Source organism: Rhincodon typus, chromosome 16, assembly GCF_021869965.1.
Source record: "Rhincodon typus isolate 14 chromosome 16, sRhiTyp1.1, whole genome shotgun sequence".
Lineage (NCBI taxonomy): Eukaryota > Metazoa > Chordata > Chondrichthyes > Orectolobiformes > Rhincodontidae > Rhincodon > Rhincodon typus.
In genome coordinates, this window is record NC_063347.1 from 10,692,635 (window position 1) to 10,700,153 (window position 7,519).

General features: G+C 39.8%; 1 protein-coding gene across 2 annotated transcripts in view; it reads right to left on the reverse strand.

Annotated features, from left to right (window-relative positions):
* Positions 1–7,519, reverse strand: part of LOC109911514 (twinfilin-2) — a 107,519-nt gene that overhangs the window by 80,873 nt on the left and 19,127 nt on the right. The gene's annotated exons all lie outside the window — the stretch shown is intronic.

The window sequence follows — 7,519 nt, forward strand, 5'->3', positions numbered from 1 at the left end:
CAAAACGTGACAACCAATTTAAGCTTTTCAGAGACTATTTTGCCACGTCAGGCTGTGTTGTGGAAACTGTGAAGTACACAGTAGAGCACCGATGTTCTGTAAGACTCCAGTATTAGATACAGTGTGTGTGCATGTGATCAGGAGAACCTGATACCACCGTGGGTGAACATAATCCCCAAATTTAGCTGCGAATGACAAGGCCAATGTAAGAGCTCAAGAGATCATTTATGATATATATATTTTACATAGCCGTACAGCATGCAGCTCACTCAGTCTTATGGTCTTTTATTCAACTAAATTAATAGAAACACAGCAAACATAATTCTTCTGCTGTGCCAACTGTAACAACCCGTGCCAAGTGTAACAATTTGCATTTAAATAGCACCTTCTGTGTAGAAAAATATTTCCATGATGTTTCACAGAGGAATGAGATGAAAATTGACACCGAGACAAACAGATACATTGGGAAATGCAAAAAGCTTAATCAAGGAGGTGTGTTTACAGGTAGGTTTGTAAATAAAAGGAAAAGGAAGCAATGAGTCAGTTTTAGGGAGGGATTTTCAAAACCTAAATCCAGATTACATGAGGAATGGCCCTTAATGATCAAAAGAAGTTTTGGAATACACAATAGGTCAGAATTAGAGGCACGCAAAACTCTTAAAAGGGGTGTGGGACTGAAAATGATAATAAAGGTTGAGAGATTGGGACACTGAAGTGTTTTGAACATGGGGATGAATGTTTCAAATGGAGGGACTGTGAATCAATACGGGTCTGCAAGCACATCAAGGCTGAATAGGACATGGTGTAGGTTATGATATGGTCAGCAAAGTTTTGGATGAGTTGAAGTTATTGGATGTCGGAAGATTTGAAACTGACAGAGTGCATCAGATAATTTAAACTACATTTTGAAACAGGAATGTGAACATGTAGAAGCAAAATACTATACATGCTGGAAACTTGAAATAAGAATAAAAGATACTGGAAAACTCTACATTAGATAAATCTGTTTCTTTCCACAGATGTTAACATTTCGAGTCATCAGAGCACCTTCCGTCAGTTTTTAATAAAGGTATCAATCTGAAACACAACCTTATTTCTCTACACAGATGTTGTTTGACCTGCTGAGTTTTTCCAGCATTTTCTGTTCTTATTTTGTCATCATCTAACACTAATTGACAATTTATTTGTCCTCTTTCCAAGTTGTCTTGAAAGTTTTGATAGAATTTCCACTTACTGATATATGGATAGAAATATGTATTGATTATTTTTCTGCCCATGAACATAAGAAATTGGAGCAGAAGACTAAAAATCCTGTCATTCAATATAATTATGCTCAACTTTGGGTTTCAACTCCACTTTCCACCTGGCCCCCATTTCCCTTGATTCTGTGAGAGAACAAAATCCATCTATTTATATACCCGAGTCTCTCTGAACATGAACATTTACAAGTTCCATGCTTAAAATGAAAACAAAAAACAGAAGCAATGCATGTAGATTGAGGTCCATTTCATGAAAAATAACATTTTGCCAACAGTTGAATTGAAGAGTCAAATTTGTTAACTTTAAAATGTATTACAAAATAATCCCAAACTTACTAGTGTGCAAGAATTCTAGATTGGCAATGGAACTGGTTAATGATGTTAACATAGATAATCTTACAAAAAGAACATAATTTCTCTTTCTTTGAAGACCCATCAGTTTTGAAGATTAATACTAGATTATCTGCTAGAATTTCACATTCGTTTTTCTTCCTGTCCCCATGAATAAAACTTGGAGTAGAATCTTGAATTTTTTAAAACTAAGTGTGGAGGCAAGGCTCAAAAGCAGAAGATACTTTCCTTTGGGAGGGGGTCAGGTTTTTTTTCCATGTAGCTATGTTTTTCTCAGCTTATTACATATATGCAAGGGAAAATCGCCAAATTTTAAGGGCAGGTGAGCAGGAAGTGTCTGCCCTATCTGGACATTGAAGACTCCAAATTCAAGGGCCCATATTTAAAAAGGTTTCCAAAATGTACTTCATCCTCTGCAATCCAGAGGCATCATTCAACCTCTGCCCATCATCCCCATGCACCCCTGGAATTATTTGACACCAAGGAAAAAAGGAGGCATCATGCTATTATGATGCCTCCCAAGAAGTTCCGAAGGCTGCCTGGGAGAGAAGGGAATGCAACAAAATGTGTATCTTTGAATGACAAATTGTCTGTTTAGTGAGGTCCCTCATGGATAGATGGGCATCATTGTAGCATTCTGTACTGTTCTATGTTCTATGGTATTAGTCTGAGGGTTGACACTGGGGTCCCCATTGTCATCCACAAGCCAGTCCTAGAGATGATGGGGATAAGGAGGGAAACAGCGAACACTAAAGGAACCAGGGAATTATGCTTAATAAAAAAAGTTCATTGGATAGTGGGTGCACACCTGCAGAAATTGCTGCCTGTAATAACAATTGAGCTGGTCACTGAGGGACTGAAATCTCTTCCTGTTCAGGAATCTGGCTAGGTGATACCATGGAATTCCGAGAGCTACGTTTTTGTGTTCAGTAGCTCCCCGTATCTAAACGAACCCAGCAGGCCCTGCCTTCCTTGACCCCCTTGCCTTTGGCACTCTGATTGTCTATTCTGCATTCCGTTTTCTCCTCCTATTCCCCAACAAACAAACCCTTAATTTCCATTTCCTACTATTCCAAACAACAAGCATGACTGCATATGACTGAGCCTTCTCATGACCTGGTAGATCCAGTCAGCCTTCATTCTTACACAACATGTTTGCACAAGGTTTTGAAGGATCCTCCATGCTTTTCCAGTCCCTCAAACAGCCCCTCTGCATCATTCACCCAAACCCCTTGTTGCCACCTGACCACACCCTTTACAGTTTCATCTCTCCCTGCCTCCATCAGCTCCAGCGCAGTGTCACTAATGTTTCTTCCCTTCAGAATTGGTCACCTTTCAGAATCTCCAGGATAGCCTGATCCATTTCCCAGTTACCCCTTCCCTTTCCTACAAATGATTTCTATGCAATGCAGAAAATGCAAAATCTGTCATTTTGTATTATCCCTTTTCACTGACCAAGGTTCCAAGCAGTCCCACCAGGTGAACAGCGATTTATTTGCACCACTTTCAATTTTATATACAATATTCAATATTGTCTCCTTAACACGAGAGGTGAGATCAAATGCACTGGATAAATGTTTTACAGAACAACTCTACTTAATCAAGACTGAGCTTTGACTCACCTTATGATGTTATTTCTCTGCTTTGTTCCCAACTCATACCTTTCTGCCCTTGGTCAGCTGCTGTATTCAATGAAAATCAATACAAGGGCATGGAACAGTACCTCATGTTGCGAATTAGTCCCTCAGTCTTCTGGACTCAACACTACGTTCAACAATTTCTTTGCTTTTGAACTACAGCTATTGAGATCCTTGCATTTATATGTCCAAAAGACACATCTTTTGTTTTTTAACTTGTCCTATTACCTTTATCTTTGTCCTTGCATCATGAAACCTTTTGTCATTTAATCTCATCTTTCCATCACTCCATCTTAGACCTTCCCCTTTGTTCTTCGTCCCCCTTTCACACGTTCAAAGCCCATCACATTTTGGCTAGCAAGAAAGTTTTATGCTCTACTTTGAAAGATGACAACATAAGTCCTTGAAGCATCATAGAGAGATAGTAAGAACTGCCAATGCTAGAGTCAGAGATAACACAGTGTAGTGCTGGAGGAATGCAGCAGGCCAGGCAGCATCAGAGGAGCAGGAAAGCTGACATTTCGGGTCGGGGCCCTTCTGACCCGAAACATCAGTTTTCCTGCTCCTCTGATGCTGCCTGGCCTGCTGCATTCCTCCAGCACTACACTGTGTTATCTCTGACTCTAGCATTGGCAGTTCTTACTAACCCCAAGTGTAATGTGGATGCACTGTTGCATTCACAGGGAGACACTTGCCACTAACTTTCGGAGCACTGCTTCTTCGTCAGTTAAAGTGACATTTCACCTAATGAAGGAGCAGCACTCCGAAAGCTTGATTTCAAATAAACCTGCCGGACTATGACCCGGTGTTGTGTGACGTCTGACCTTGTCCAGCCCAGCTGAAAACCGGCCCCTCTACATCACAGGGGACATCGGTTTACGTTTAAGGTGGAAACTTTAAAGGAGATGTGAGAGACAGGTCTTTTTCCACAGAGGGTGCTAAGTGCCTCAAATGCACTGTCAGAATAGCAACATTTAAGTGGCATCTTGACAGATACATTAATAGGCAGGGAATACAGGGATATGGACTGTGTAGAGGTAAGAGGTTTTTGGTTTAGAAAGACATCATGTGTCGGCAAAGACTTGGTGGGCCGAAGGACTGTTCCTGTGCTGTGCTGTTTTTTGCTTTTCTTTGTTCAAACTTGGGTTATTATTGCTAGAGTGTCGGAGGCTGACGGGCCATCTGATAGAAGTGCACAAAATTATCAAAGGCATGGATAGGGTGATAGTCAGACTCTTTTCCATAAGTTGGAAATGTCAAATATAGAGGCCATAGGATTAAGGTCATGGGAAAAGTTTAAAAGATGTGCGAGGAAAGTTTCTGTTTTACGCAGAGAGTGCCTAGAGAGGTGGTAGAAGCAAATACATTAGCCAAGTTTAAGAGGCATTTGACATGAACAGGCAGGAATTGGAAGGATACAGACCATATGCAGGCAGATGAGATTAAATTAGAATGGCATCATTGTTGCACAGACATGGGCCAAAAGGCCTGTTCCTGTGCTGTACTATATTGTTCTATATGTTCTCTGACCTGTTGGGATATGAAAACTTTTACCTTTTATACAAAACATCATATCTACAAAATATTTTGTTTTTTTGTTGTGCAAGTGTGTATATTTTTGGAAAAAGGGGATAAAATTGTAATTCCAGATTACAGTTTAGATGTTAACCAGTGTTTGCCACTTGATTTCAAGAATGAGTTTTGTTTCATAATGAATAGGTTACGGTTCATTAAAGAAGGCTGGTCAAAGTGCATTTTATTCTGGATAATAATATTAAAGGTGATCAAAGCCATTTTGGTGAATAAATACTAATGATGTGACCACTGGATTAGTGGGTCCTCACTACCAGCATATTGCTCATCACAATCATAACAAATCTAAATAAGGGAAATATAGAACTCCAAGTTCTCAGAATGTAGTTTACACTAAGCAAGGAAAAAAATGAGGCCAGGATTAAAGTGCTTGAACTTTGGAATCATTGTATGGAGGAAAACAACATTAAAATAATTCCAAACCTACACAAATTGAATGACTAATGAGTCAAACTTAAAGACAGCCTTAAAGGTGACACCAAGCAATATACAATGTACAGATGTACAGAAGTGCTTTCTGCCAGTGGATAATAAAGAGCTGGATTCACTATGCTTTCTCCAATTTTCCTGCCATGTCATGAGAATGGCAAATCATAAAAGGGCATGAGAGCTTCCTTGATATAGCCACCAACAGCATGTTCAAGATCAAGTTCCAACAAAAGCAGATTTTTAGGGTCCAAATGTAAGCAAATAATACTCAACTGTAAGATGGAGCTATTGAGGCTTTGATGCTGTTCACTACAATGTACCTCTGTGAAAAAGAAGTTTTATTGATCACAGAAATTGACCCCCTTTCTCCAAACTTTATGCTTCATCCATCACAGTAATAGTAAATAACAAGTAGATATTATATCTGCGATAAATATTGGGCTATATTAACAATAAAGTTATTCCTTGGGTAAATATCCAGTCATAGCTTGATTTATTTTAGGATATTATAATCTGGTTATCCTGCAGCATTCATTCATTAACTAGCTGTGCTTATATTGTTTGTATTTGAACCATGGGACAAATCTAGACTAATGTGAATTAAACAATAAAAGGGCACGCATTACTGACCCAAAATTCTGGAACTGTAAGGATTTTGGACAATAGAATACAAATTAGTTCACTGTTACCCAAGCTTGCCAGAGAATAGAAGGCACTTGGCAACCTCCTTCTCTGTGAGCATTTTTTGGGAGCCTCCAAAGGCTCTTAATTAATCTCATTTGGTCAATAGTGGGACTGAGATCTGCAGAACAACACACTCATACAATAGGCATCTGATTAGCTCATTTATTCCTAATACTGTCACAACCTCTGTATCCACAAACTCTTCAAGGCATTAATGTATCATTGCTTAATATGGAATATAGCAGATTATGATTATTCTTAACCCAGGAGAGTGACATTTGGAGCACTTGTGAACTGCAGATGCCTTATTATCTCCATAAGGCCATACGTTGTAGGAGCAGAACTAGGCCATTTGGCCCATCGAGTCCATTGCGTAATTCGATTTCTCAACTCCATTCTCCTGTCTTCTCTCTGTAACCCTTGATCCCTTACCAATTAAGGACCTATCTAACTCTGTCTCAAATACAGTCAATGACTTGGCCTCCACAGCCCTCTGCAGCAATGAGTTCCATCGATTAACCACTTTCTGGCCGACGAAATTCCTCTTCATCTCAGTTTTAAAAGGTCATCCCTTCACTCTGAGACTGTGCCTTCAGATCCTAGTCTCTTCTACCAGTGGAAACATCTGTCCCACATCCACTCTATCCAGGCCTCTCAGTATTTTGTAAGTTTCAATCAGATTTCCCCCTCTTCCTTCTAAACTCCACTGAGTGCAGACCTAGAATCCTCAACTACTTCTCATATGACAAGTCCTTCATCCTGGGATCATTCTTATAAACTTCTTCCGAAGACCTCCAATGCCAGCACATTCTTCCTTAGATATGGGGCCCAAAGCTGCTCACAATATTTCAAAAGCGGTCTGATCAGAGCCTTTTACAGCCTCAGCAGGACATCTCTGCTTTTAATATTTTAGTCCTCTTGAAATGAATGCTAACATTGTATTTGCCTTCCCAACTGTCAACAGAACCTGAATGTTAACCTGAACAGAATCCTGAACAAGAACTCTCAAGTCTCTTTGTGCTTCCGATTTCTGAAACCTTTCCCTCCTTAGAAAAATAGTCTACGCCTCTATTCTTCCTACCAAAATGCATAACCTCACACTTTACCACAGTGAATTTGGTCTGCCACTTCTTTGCCCACTTTCCTAGCCCATTCAAGTCCTCCTGCAGTCTCCCTGCTTCCTCAACACTTTCTGTCCCTCCACCTATCTTTCTGTCATCTGCAACAATGCCTTCAGTTTCTTTAGCCAGATCATTTTTAATGGAATTACCAACATCAAAATTCTTAGTTTGAAAATTTCACCAGTCTGGAATTCAGAGAAGCTGCTGCATTGGCAGCTTTAAATGCAATATACAACTCTCCTCCCACAATTGTGGAGTGGCAGCTATTGCAAATGAAGTTCCACAAAGCAAATATCCAGTATCAATCCCTATTTGTAATATTGTTCTCATTCAAATGTTTCATTACCATGCTAGGTGACATCATGAGTGGAGCCTCCGACGAAGCGATGTTATTCTAATCCGCTTGGAATTTATACTGTCTGGTCCGTTATGGTGAGTAGTGTCA